General features: G+C 37.1%; 1 protein-coding gene across 2 annotated transcripts in view; it reads right to left on the bottom strand.

The window, feature by feature from the left end:
- The window catches only part of rgs3a (regulator of G protein signaling 3a), a 181,509-nt gene that overhangs the window by 74,085 nt on the left and 94,270 nt on the right, over window positions 1-13,154 (bottom strand). The window lies entirely within an intron of this gene.

The following is a 13,154-nucleotide window of genomic DNA, read 5'->3' on the forward strand; positions in this document are numbered from 1 at the left end:
CACATCCAACTATTAATTTCATCAATGCATTGGTAGAGGGAGTCAATGGGGCTGTAGTCATTTGGAGATAAGGCTAGGTAAATCTGGGTATCATCAGCATAGCTGTGATAGGCAATTTGGTTCTTTCTCATTATTTGACTTAGTAGAAGCATATACAGGCTAAACAAGAGCGGTGCAAGAATTGACCCTTGTGGGACTCCGCATTTCATGGACGTCCACTTAGACTTATGCTCTCCTAGACTCACATAATAGCCTCTCCCTTCTAAGTATGATCTGAACCATTTGAGTACCATCCCAGAAAGCCTGACCCAGTTTTCCAGTCTCTCTAGTAGTATGTTATGATCGACAGTGTCAAACGCAGCACTGAGATCTAGCAATACCAGCACCGATATTTTGCCAGAGTCACAATTTAAGCGAATATCATTTATTATCTTAATGAGTGCTGTCTCTGTGCTGTGATGTGGTCGGAAACCAGATTGAAAATTGTCCAGGTATCCATTTGCGTTTAAGTATTTGTTCAGCTGATTAAAAACGACCTTTTCTATAATTTTGCCTATAAAAGGAAGATTAGATATTGGTCTAAAATTGCTCAAAATTGTGTTATCAAGATTGGTCTTTTTCAGGAGGGGCTTTACAACTGCAGTTTTTAGGGAGTTTGGAAATGTCACAGAAAGAATTGAGGCATTCACCACTTCTAAGAGATCTGCTTTTAAGCAGTCAAGCACACTTTTGAAAAAAGATGTGGGAAGTGTGTCAAGACAACAGGTTGATGATTTTAGTTGCTGCACTATGTCTTCCAGAATTTTGCTATCAATTGTTTCAAAAATAGACATAGTATCTTTTTGATATTTTGGCCGAATCTGTCTGACCTCTGCATTACTTGAGGATGTGCTAATCGCCTTCCTGATATTTATGATCTTCTCAGAAAAGAAAGAAGCAAACTCATTGCATTTGCTGTCTGATAGCATATCACTGGGAATCTGACTTGGGTTCAATTTAGGTATGGGGTTTAACGATTAAGGGATCGGAAATATGGACATGCAGAATAATGCATTAGTATGTGATTTAATAGCATAATAACAGTCAATATGCTAGTAATATGCATGCTAATAAGAAACTAGTTAATAGTGAGAATTGGCCGCTAAACTAAAGAGTTAACAAATTGATAATCATGTACATACTAAAACAAAAATATCTTTTTTGATGCCAGAACTGATAACAGTGCCAAAATTCATGTAACAACTTTAAATAAATCAAATAAATGTATATCACATATAACATAAATCCATTATGTCGTTTGCTATTGTTTTAACAAGTTCAAGGTTTTAGTTTTTTTTTTCTTTCCCGTATTTTATATAAAACCCTGAAATTAATGCACCATAAGGTCGAGCACCATTCAGAAATTAAATGAGAATGCCTAATTAAATTATGTAATCATCAAGCTTGTGTTCTTTAATAATTGTCAATGTAATTATATATATATATATATATATATATATATATTAGGGGTGTCTCGATATACCGGTACTGATGATAAAAGTGATATTTAAAATGAACAGCTCTCTCATGATAACACCACAGTGCCAGTACTTGGGTGAGCTCCCAGGTAGCAGTATTGTGCCTTAATGCTGACACTTGTCAAACAAGAAGAAGATGCAGCGCTAGCAGCTACTCCAAGGAGAGCCGTTACATGATTCAAATTGATCTTGAAAAACTGAGCGTCACATTAAACTCTGTAAAATGTTAAGTTGTTTGCAGTGCCATGAACCTTAATGCCTCATCTGTGGTCATTCTTCAATAAGGTTCATTAGTTAACATTAGTGAATTACATTAGTTAACATATATAAAAATAAAATAAATAATAATGAACAATATTTCCACAGCATTTATTAATCTTAGTTCATGTCAATTTTTAGCATTTACTAATGCATTATTAAAATCACAAGTTGTGTTTGTAAACATTAATGCACTATGAACTAACATAAACAATGAACGACTTTTTTTTTATTAACAAAGATGAACAAATTGTGTAATAAATGTATTGTTCATTGTTCATTCATGTTAGTTAATCGTACTGTTGAACTTGACAGTATTTTCTCTCTTGTTATTTCAAAGGAGCTTCAAAGAAGACAAAGAAAGCCATAGTCTTGTGCCCTGCGTTTATCAGTATCCTTATTTTCATTGGGTGAAAAAAAAACCTCACTAAACAAGGTTTCTATAGATATCACAATATATTGATACCGTGAATTCGAATGGCAAGTTGGCCACAATAATGTGTGTGTGTGTGTGTGTGTGTGTGTGTGTGTGTGTATATATATATATATATATATATATATATATATATATGTAGGTGCTGGTCATATAATTAGAATATCACCAAGAAGTTGATTTATTTCACTAATTCCATTCAAAAAGTGAAAATTTTATATTATATTCATTCATTACACACAGACTGATATGTTTCAAATGTTTATTTCTTTTAATTTTTGATGATTAGAACTGACAACTAAGGAAAATCCCAAATTCAGTATCTCAGAAAATGAGAATATTGTGAAAGGTTCAATATTGATGGTGCCACACTCTAATCAGCTAATTAACTCAAAACACTTGCAAAGCCTTTAAATGCTCTTTCTGTGTAGTTCTGTAGGCTACACAATCATGAGGAAGACTGCTGACTTGACAGTTGTCCAAAAGACGACCAGTGACAACTTGCACAAGAAGGGCAAGACACAAAAGAGGCTGGCTGTTCACAGAGCTCTGCAAGTACATTAATAGAGAGGTGAAGGGAAGGAAAAGATGTGGTAGAAAAAAAGTGTACAAGCAATAGGGATAACCGCACCCTGGAGAGGATTGTGAAACAAAACCCATAAAAAAATGTGGGGGAGATTCACAAAGAGTGGACTGCAGCTGGAGTCAGTGCTTCAAGAACCACTACGCACAGACGTATGCAAGACATGGGTTTCAGCTGTCGCATCCCTTGTGTCAAGGCACTCTTGAACAACAGACAGTCTCAGAAGCGTCTCGCTTCAAAAAGGATTGTACTGCTGCTGAGTGGTCCAAAGTTATGTTCTCTGATGAAAGTAAATTTTGCATTTCCTTTGGATACCAGGGTCCCAGAGTCTAGAGGAAGAGATGAGAGGCACACAATCCACGTTGCTTGAGGTCCAGTGTAAAGTTTCCACAGTCAGTGATGGTTTGGGGTGCCATGTCATCTGCTGGTGTTGGTCCACTATGTTTTCTGAGGTCCAAAGTCAACTCGGCCATATACCAGGAAGTTTTAGAGCACTTCATGATTCCTGCTGCTGACCAACTTTATGGAGATGCAGATTTCATTTTCCAAAAGGACTTGGCACCTGCACACAGTGCCAAAGCTACCAGTACCTGGTTTAAGAACCATGGTATCTCTGTTCTTAACTGGCCAGCAAACTCGCCTGACATTAACTATTGGGAAGGGGGAGATGCAATATGCCAGACCCAACAATGCAGAAGAGCTGAAGGCCACTATCAGAGCAACCTGAGCTCTCATAACCTGAGCAGTGCCACAGACTGATCGACTCCATGCCACGCCACATTGCTGCAGTAATTCAGGTAAAAGGAGCCCCAACTAAGTATTGAGTTCTGTACATGCTCATACTTTAATGTTCATGGCCAATATTTCTAAAAATCCTTTCTTTGTATTGGTCTTAAGTTATATTCTAATTTTCTGAGATACTGAATTTGGTATTTTCCTTAGTTGTCAGTTATAATCATCAAAATTTAAAATAAATAAACATTTGAAATATATCTGTCACGGTGCAGGGTGCCATCCCAGCTTCCCCTGCGGTCTGTGTTGTCCTGTCTGTTCGGTAGCTCCTGGTCTGGGCAATCAGCGCTGATCGTGGCGGGGTTGTGCAGATCACGAGCTGATTCTTCCCCACCTGTTGCTCGTTCCGCCACTCCCTTATATGTCTCTGCTTTTCTGTCTGTGGTCGTGAGTAGATTGTTTTGTCTTTGCCCATGTTTTGCATGATTCTCAGTATCAGTCTCACCTTCTGTTTTTTCCGTCAAAGGATCCGTAATTCGGAGATCCGGCAGGGCGAGTGGTCCGCAGTGTGCCGGCCAGCTCGGAGATCTCTGTGTGCGCCAGAGCATTTCATTATTGTTTATGTTATTTTTTTTGTTTTGTGGCGAGAATAAAGTTTCTCTTTTTCTTTACTCTGCATCTGAGTCCTCTGTCTAGTACGCACCCTGACAATATCAGTCTGTGTGTAATGAATGAATATACATTTTATACAAGTTACAATACAAGTTTCACTTTTTGAATGGAATTAAATAAATCAACTTTTCGATGATATTCTAATTATATGACCAGCACCTGTATATTACAATATATACAAACAGATATAATTTGACAGTCATGTATTTCTGCTCATTAGTTGCTTTTACCCATCTTACACACACTCAGGGACTATCTTTACCTCACAATAGCATGCGTATGGACAGAAACACACACATATGCATAGGCCTACTTTCTATCGTGTGTGTGTGTGTGTACATACGCACACAAGCTATTGTGAGGTAAAGATAGTCCCTGAGTGTCTAGCATGACGCAAGAACCGTTGAGCGGTCAGGGGTTATTTTTAGCCTTTTCCAGGAGTGTCACAGAACGACTGCAATAAACAATGTTTCTATAATCCCAAGACATAAAACTCCTCATGTCAAACTTGGGACATCACACATAGAAAGGACATCAGCATGCTTATGAATTACTCATGAGCTCATGCTGTAAAACGTTCAGCAAGAGAAGTATGCTTTATTAAACACTGAAACACATTAAACATTAAGTGATCCAAAAGTATAACCACAGACACATGATATTTCAAAAGGAAAAAAAGGAAAATTCTGTAATCATTTACTCACCCTCAAGTTGTTCCAAATCGGTAAGGATTTATTTATATTGTGTTATGTACAAAAAAGAAACTTATACAGGATTGGTACAACCAGAGGGTAAGTAAATGATGAATTTTAATTTTTGGGAGAACTGTAACTTTAAGTCTTATTAAGTCTTAATTTAATCAGTTAATATGCAGTTAATGTACATACATATCAGCTGGATTAAAGCAACAACATTTTAAGAAAAAAGTCAACATTATAAAATATATCTAAAAAGTAAACTTTAAGAGGACAGTGTTGCCAAATGCTTAACATAAAAACTAGGGCCGGGACTTTAACGCGTTAATTGAGATTAATTAATTACACAAAAAATAACGCGTTAACTAAGATTAATTAATTACAGAAAAAAAATCCCGCATTTTTAATAACTTATTTTTGCACCGCGGAACGTTTCTCACTGGATGCGTTTCGGCGGACCGATTATACTGGAGCACCAACTAGCGTTCGCATATCACCTCAGCAGCACATCGATCCTCAAGTATCACCTAAATGCAAAACATATAGCAGCTAGCGTGGACTTTACACTTTATGTTGAACTGTGTATTATTTTGTTGGTGCAACTGGCAGTTTATGTTGAACTCTATCGTTTTGGCCAAGGTTATTGAGAGTTGGACTTAGTATGTTATGGCCTCTGAAGCAACAGAGAGATGTTTTCTAATAGTCAGTGTTTCCAATGTTCTGAATGTACTTGACAGTATTGTGTATTACTTAAAAAACACTTTACAGAAGGTTCCAGCACCTATAAGCTACCTGAATTTCTGAAATGTACTATTTCTAAATTGTTTCTAAATATGCTATTGCTACACTTCATGGCAAAAATTGCACTGGTCTGCTAGACTTGGTTGAACAAAAATAAACAATATTTTGTTGCTTAAGCTTATGTATTCAGTCATTATTCAATGGTATACTATAAATCCATGTGAAAAAAAATTACTTCTCACTGTTCTCAGGTCAAATATTTATATGCGATTAATTTCGATTAATTAATTACAAAGCCTCTAATTAATTAGATTTTTTTTTTTTATTGAGTCCCGGCCCTAATAAAAACTGATTAACATGACTTCTATAACTTCTAAAACGTCAAAGAACAGAATTTCTCTCACATTCCCCTTGACTCCTTTCACTATGGAGCCAAAAGAGTCTCAATAAAGATAAATGCACACACTACATCCACATATGCACACACAGGATTCATACATGCACACACATGATTCATAAATACACACACAGGATACACAAATGCGCACAAAATTTACAAATGCACACACAAAATTTAAAAAGCACAGAAGATTCACAAATGCATACAAAATTCAGAAATGCACACAAAATTCAGAAATACACACACAATTCAGAAATGCAAACAACATTTTTATTTCTGTTGAACACACACATATATCTTGATTTACAAACTGCTTGTGTGTGTGTGAATTTTGAGACTCCTCTGACTTGGCTCGACACACAAATGCTTTTTTTTTAAACAGGGAATTATCAGCAACCAATCAGATATCTCCCTTCTTTTAGCCAATCACAAGAACGCACTCCACGTGGGGGATTGTTTACTTATAAGCCAATCACATGAACGCATTTACACAGCGCGATATGCCTGTGGTGCAGCATATTATAGCCTACTTATTTATGAAATTGTATGAAAATACACATGTTTAAATTACAATTCAGGTTTTTTTTTTTTTTGTTTGTTTTTTTAACAAAATATAAATGTAGAAATGTCTCAATACATATAGCCCAGTGACTGCAGAAAAAAAAGTTAACCATGGATTCATAAATTTGCAATATGCAATTATTTTATTTTATTGAAATATTTTAATGAAAGTAAAAAAAAAATGACACCTTTTTGAATATTTAAATATATCTAAATATTATTTTGGATGCAATATAGAAGTCACATTAATTACAATATTAGGTCCCTATATGAAGAGAGAGTCAGTGGTCCGCTGTGTGAGGAAAGTGACTCTCCGGCTGCGCAAAGTGGGTCTCCAGCTGCGTGAGGAAAGTGAGTCGTTCGCTTAGGAAAGTGAGTTGATTGCTTTGTGAGGAAAGTGAATCGTTCGCTCAACTTCGCTGCGTGAGGAAAGTGAATCGTTCGCTGAGGAAAGTGAGTCGTTCGCTGCGTGACTCGTGAGGAAAGTGAATTGTTCAATGAGGAAAGTGAGTCGTTCGCTGAGGAAAGTGAGTTGATCGCTGCGTGAGTAAAGTGAATCGTTCGCTCAACTTCGCTGCGTGAGGAAAGTGAATCGTTCGCTGAGGAAAGTGAGCCGTTCGCTGCGTGACTCGTGAGGAAAGTGAATCGTTCGCTGAGGAAAATGAGTCATTCGCTGCGTGACTCGTGAGGAAAGTGAATCGTTCGATGAGGAAAGTGAGTCATTCGCTGCGAGAGGAAAGTGACTCTCCGGCTGCGGAAAGTGAGTCTCCTGCTGCGCAAAGTGGGTGTCTGGCTGCGCAAAGTGGGTGTCCGGCTGCGCAAAGTGGGTCGCCGGCTGTGCAAAATGAGTCACCAGCTGCATGAGGTAAGTGAGTCGTTCGCTGAGGAAAGTGAGTAGTTCGCTGATTGGCTTATAAGTAAACAATCCCCCACGTGGGGTGCATTCGTGTGATTGGCTAAAACAAGGGAGATATCTGATTGGTTGCAGATCATTCCCTGTTTAAAAAAATGCATTTGTGTGTCGAGCCAAGTCAGGGGAGTCTCAAAATTCACACACAAATGCAGTGAAGTTCACAGACCGCAATCAGTTTTGTAAATCAAGATATATGTGTTTGTGCATCAGAAATACATTTCTGAATCTTGTCCTGTGCATTTTGTGAATCTTGAGTGCATATGTAAATGTTGTTTGCATTTCTGAATTGTGTGTATATTTCTGAATTTTGTGTGCATTTCTGAATTTTGTATGCATTTGTGAATCTTCTGTGCTTTTTAAATTTTGTGTGTGCATTTGTGAATTTTGTGCGCATTTGTGTATCCTGTGTGTGTATTTATGAATCATGTGTGTGCATGTATGAATCCTATGTGTGCATATGTGAATGTAGTGTGTGCATTTATCATTATTGACACTCTTTTGGCTCCATATTTCACTACCTACTATAATGTGAGATCTTAAATCAAAAAATCTATAATAAAAAAAAAAAAATCTTAATTAAACTGAAGAAAACTTTTCCACACCATCATGCACAACAAAACAAGAACAAGTCCATGTAACTAGAATAAGTCAATATAGTAGCTATCAATACTGTATATTAGCATGCTAAATATAATTTCTTCCAGCCATTGCTTGGACTGAAAAAAAAACACCACTATTAATATCATGTAACTGCCCTCTGTCTGTCTGCATTTTTTATCTTATTAACTGATGCATGTCTGAAACGGAAATGAAATAATTCTAACAACAAATAAATTTTTAGACTATTAGAATGGTTAGAGTTGCAAAAATGCTAAATTTACTACTGAATTACAGAAATATGCATACAGTTTTATGCAATTATAGTGCAACGACATCTCATTCGTAATGTTTTTGTCTTCAAAAGCCAGGGTAGTAAAGTAAATAAATCAAACAGTAATTGAGCCTGTGTTCACTGAGAGCAGACAGAACACACTGAGTTTGTAGGTAGACCACAGACAGCAATAGCATCATTACACCGCACAATGAAATGAAACATGTATGGAAGGAAATGACAGTTAGATGACATTTCCCATGAGTCTCCACATGGGCGCTAATCTAGCTGCCCTTGTGTTTCTCAGTCTTTGACCAATTCATATTCTAGGACATTTTGAAAACTGACATGATCTTTGACACTTAAGACTATATTTATTTCAGGAAATAATCGGGTAGGGTTTTCCTGGACCATGGGAACCTAGAATGCACTGCTGCATTTTCTGGAAAAAAATTTGCACCTGAATATAAAGCATGGCGTATAAAGCAAGTCAAAACTGTATTGTTGAGAGAGGAAAAAAAATATATGTTGCATTTTAGTATTACATTCAGAAATCATTACTTTACATGTATTTTACACCACAAAAAAAATAAAAAAATAAAATCCATTAAATTTAATGGCAGAACAGAACAGGAATGAAAAACAAAAGTATAAAATAAACAAATGATGGTACCATTTATTATAAACAATATTTATTCTATACACCAGGCATAAACCAATTTAATTCAAATTGAACTGAAACTGTCGCTGTGTGGGAAATATGCTATACAGATAAACTTAGGTTTAAATACCTCTCTCATTCATCAAATCCAGATGTGTATGCACTTTGCATGTGTATGCACTTTGCACACTTTTTGCATGCTTGATGTTAATTGCAATATATATGTGTTAGTATATATGTGTGTGTGTGTGTGTATGTGTGTGTGTGTGTGTGGTGTGTCGCTTTGGGATATAATTATATTTCAGATGCTAAAAAACTGGTGGCTTACAGTATATAATGGAAAATATCTGTCATGACCGGTGTAGGCAGGAAGCTGTCATATTTAGAGGTTCTCAGAAGCTCTATAATTGGTGTCCTGAGTGGCAGCCTAAATTTGCTCACAAAAGTTTACAACAGCACCACTGACCACCAACACAGCAGCATCAGCTGTCTTCACTTCACTTCACTATTCTCTCTACACAAATGACTTGACAGACCCCTCTATCAAAATATAATATTTCTATTCATCCATCCTACAAAGGAATTTACATTTGGTAATTCAAGATATTTAATTAATATTACTTATAATAATTATTTAAGTGGGGTAATTTTCCAGCTATCCCCTCATGTATGAGTATCATTGTATATTTTTGTTCATAGTTTTGAAAGAATGAGAGGACATCATGCAACTGTAAATATTTTGGCCATTTATGTCACGTATACATTTGTGCCAGGACTGGATGCTTTACCTTTGACGTCAGTGACAAAAGGTATGGGTTTTAGCTTCCCTTTTAAAAACTGACTGAAAGCTGATTGGTCTTTTTATTCACTATACTAACAATGCATGTGCCACGGATCTCTGTTGTAGAACACACAGAAGAACAGAGATGAAGGCCGAAGATAGTCTTTAATAAATCCACAGGCAAATAATCCACATAAAGAGAACAGCAACAAAACATTATACATATATAAATAATGCTAATTAATGGCACACACCTGAACTCAATAATGAAATCTAATCAACAGCCATGACAACAATCTCTATAGAGGACAAGAGCAAACCAAAACAAGGTCCAGACGTGCTGTCTAAAAAAAAACCTGCAACTCATTTTGGGTCACTTTGAGAAGTGCAGCCATATCCAAGACACAAAGAGCTGCAGTGAGTACTTCTTGAAAAACCCGTCTGGAAACCCACAAACAAACAGACAGACAGATAGAAGGATGTAACAGAGGTGAAGAGAGCCATAAAGCAAAAGAGAGGAAGAGAAAAAGAGTGAAAGCTGATTCAAAGGCTGATAAAAGCATCTGTGATCAACACGCACCTTCTCTTTCATGTCAATAGAGAGCAGAGGAATAAATGATAGCAGGTGCGAGATCTGACTCAAAGCCTATTGGACTAATTCTGTTCCAATCAATGTGAGACATTTCTAAAAAATATCAGACTTCCAACCATATCAGACTCAGAACACATGAAAAATGGCCATACTAGCATTTGTTTTGCAGGTTTACGATTATCAACCTGCAAAAAGGAAGGTACATTTACACTTTTATACACTTTTCTCTTCAAACATTTGCCAAACAGATTTAGTGTCAAAACATTCACTCACTAATACATTGGTTTCCTCAAAATGATTCTTCATCATTAACAGAGTGCCACCATGTTAATGTGACATCATACTGCATGTGACGAGTGGGGCAAGGCCGAGGGACGTGGGAGGAGCGAGGCCGGTGGAGTGATTGGAGATGAGCTACACCTGTTCGACCCACCGGTCTCGAGGCCCACGGAGGAGATGGAAGGATATAAAACTGGAGCGACGACAATGAAGGATGAGAGAGGACGATTTGCTTTTTATTTGCGTGCATCAGTCGTCCATGAGGGGCTGATGCGCTGTTTTGTGTTTATTTTGAATTATTAAAATGTTATTTGATTGTCCGCCGGTTCCCGCCTCCTTCTTCCCGATGATTAGGGAGTTATATTATTACACTGTACATTACCAAAAAAGCACCAGTAGTTTAATCCAGGTCTGAAGTAACCAGATCACTGTGTGTGATGATGAACAAAGCAACATTAAAGCTTTTCTAGTGTATGTTGTACAAGTTGATACTGAAATGAACTGTACCTACAATCTACGTTTGGAAAGAGAATGAGGGATAATTGGAGACGATTGGATGAGAAACATGGTCCAGAAAGAGATTATTACCCAGTTAGTTCATGCTGTTCAGAGTGAAAATTGTGCCAAAGACTGTGATGTCTATGGACTGACAGCTAATAGTACAACAGATGTCAGCACATCGGAACAATTTCCCTGCAGCCTTCATTATGCTGACAGTAATCCTGAGTCACCCGTACTCATGCAGTCACTGAATGTGTGACCCTGAAAATGGAGAGACTTAAGGCCTTAAAGGAATAGTTCATGCAAAAATGAAAGTTTGTTGACAATTCACTCACCCTCAGGCAATTCAATACATAGATGAAATTATTTCTTTATCTGAACAGACTTTGAGAAATTTAGTATTACACACCCTGCTCACAAATGGATCCTATGCAGTAAATGGTTGCCATTAGAGTAAAAGTCCAAACCACTGATAAAAATCATCAAAATAATCAACAAGTAATCCAAAGCCATATTACTGATAAGAGGACTCATATTTTAGCCACACAGAAGCAATGGTTTGAAGATAAAAATGATTTGATGGATTTTTCTATAACAAACATCAAGTGTAGCATAAGTTCTCACAGGTCACGTGAGTCACGTGTGCATCAGCTGATTCTTGTCTACCTATAGGGATGCGACACCTATCACATGACCCATATTTAAGATCCTTCTGTATTATAAGTAGCTTCCGTGTTGCTCAATAGCTAATTAAATGGTGAATTCGACAGGCAAACCCTATCATCTCACTAGAGATTGTGCAATCACGTATTTAGCGAGAGGAATAAGTTACCCCCATGGACTTTGCCCCAGATTAATTTCAGTTTGTAAACTTCAATACTTGCTGCACTGATCATAAGCTGCCTGATTGTAAGTGACTGAGTTAGCATTGTTTAGCTTTGCTGCATTATTGACACGGACTCCGTGAGTAATACTAGAGTGACTCAAGAAGAAGTTTAGATGGGATCTGCACTCCTCGCATGAAGAAGTATATCAAGAGATCAAGCATCCACATCACAGCTGACTTTGTTTCATTTTCCATTCATCTCTGAATGTCCTCACAAGATGAGATAAGTTCCTTTTTAATGCTCTCAGGTTATTGCCAACATGCTTGTTGCTAAGGCACACAATGCTTAAGGCTTATTAGACGTTTTTCTGTAAAATGCTCGTGCTAGGATAACGTGATCATATTGGCAATATAACCGTTGTAAGAGTTGTTGCTCAGTTCAAGTCTGCTTAGTGTGATTCTGTTCAAGTATCTGATTAGCTTGTTCGATTTAGTTGTATTGGAAACATACTTGTTGTTTAAGCTGTATAGTGTATTAGGAATATGCAAGTCTTAAAAAAAAAAATTATACTTTGATTTCATGGGTTCTTTAAGAGTAAGCATGTTCCTAATACAACTACAGTTTTCTTTTAGTCTGAATATGTTAGCTCCAAAACAATTACACAATTTACAAGATATAAGCATTCAAAACCAGTGTTGGTGTAACAGCGTTTAAGTATAACGGCGTTACTAACAGAGTTTAATTTTTAGTAACGGATTAATCTAATTAATTACTGTTCCCATCGTTTTGCAACGCCGTTATCTTTACTTAGAATGTAAACTGTCGTGTTACTACAATTTGGTCGAATAAAGCGCGAGGTGTCATACTTTGGCTAGTGTCTACACATCAGCTGGCTGTCTGAGACCGTTGCAAATCCGATGATGATTGGCTGAGTGGGCGGTGCCCTGCTCACGCTGTCTCACTGCACGCTCTGACAACCACACAAGACGGCGTCAGCGATAATGACGTTCTCGAACTGGAAGTACTGAAAATTAAAGGCAAGAATGTTTCTGTAACATGTACGGTATGCACAGGAAAAAAGACTTTATCCACGTCTGCCTCAACCAACTCAAATCTTATGAACCACCTCACATCAAC

Source organism: Carassius gibelio, chromosome B5 (genome assembly GCF_023724105.1).
Source record: "Carassius gibelio isolate Cgi1373 ecotype wild population from Czech Republic chromosome B5, carGib1.2-hapl.c, whole genome shotgun sequence".
NCBI classification, from domain to species: Eukaryota; Metazoa; Chordata; class Actinopteri; order Cypriniformes; family Cyprinidae; genus Carassius; species Carassius gibelio.